We start from the raw sequence: 1,186 nt of genomic DNA on the forward strand, positions 1-1,186 counted from the left end.
GTATAATCAGTGATCGAGCATCATCTCTTCTTATGAACATTTAAACCAAGGGTTGGGAATTTGTTTGTTTTTAGAGAGAATTAGTGAGTCAAGGGATTGGGATCCAATCATATAAGATTGCAAAGCAAAATTCAATGGATGCATTGGTTGAGGAAGGGATAAAAATGTTTTGGTTCGGAGATCTCAATATCTCCTGAAACCCAATGAATTCCCCATTTCTGATCCACCACTTTCTCTTTACATTCTGCAATTAAATTCATGCAATCACCCCTATCCCCTTTTAATTTCAGCAATTTAGCTTCTCGCTCTTTAATTCATGCAAGTTTACATTCCGTAATTCTCATCTAAATCTTGATTCCGCTCAACTAGAACACACTTCTAATCCGAATTGCTCACTCAACCAATCCTTGTGGGATTCGACCTCACTCTATTGTGAGTTTTTACTTGACGATAACCGGTGCACTTGCCGGAAGGAATTTTTGCCGATCGTGCAATTTCCTAAAATTGAAGCATCAATCATCAATCATGTCTCATACAATTTCATCACTGACCCAGAGCGAGTGGACAATGCCACTGCATCTTACCTGGTGTCTCAATTTATTCCTGGCCGCACACACGCACACACGCACACACACGCACACACACACACACACACACACACACACACACACACACACACACACACACACACATATATATCAATTACAATCGGTCGTCATCATCTTAATTCAAACTCATTCATCATCCTAATTTACCTTACCTTTTTCTTCATCAACAAGTTACCTCTCTCACAGCTCTAATTATACTTCACTGCCTAAATCCCACTTACCAGGCCTTAAAAAAAGTTAAAAGGGTTTTAAAAGGTGGAGGAATGCATTTATAAACACAAAAAATCATATTTCATAAAACAGGGATTGTGCGTATGTACACCCCTGCCGTGCGTACACACACGGCTAATGGTCTGCCACTTGAACTCGAAGGCGTGGCACGCCAGTTTATTGGTCCAGAAAGGGGACTTGAAGGTTCAACACTGTGCGTGCCACTTGGGCTCGAAGGTGTGGCACGCCAACTCTATTCATGTCTTGGGCGTGCACTTTGGTTCTAGGTGTGGTACGCCAAGCTTAAAGGGGCTCAAAACACCAAATGGGCATGCCACTTGATGTCGAAGGCATGGCACGCCAACTCT

This window comes from Arachis duranensis, chromosome 1 (assembly GCF_000817695.3).
Source record: "Arachis duranensis cultivar V14167 chromosome 1, aradu.V14167.gnm2.J7QH, whole genome shotgun sequence".
Taxonomy (NCBI): domain Eukaryota; kingdom Viridiplantae; phylum Streptophyta; class Magnoliopsida; order Fabales; family Fabaceae; genus Arachis; species Arachis duranensis.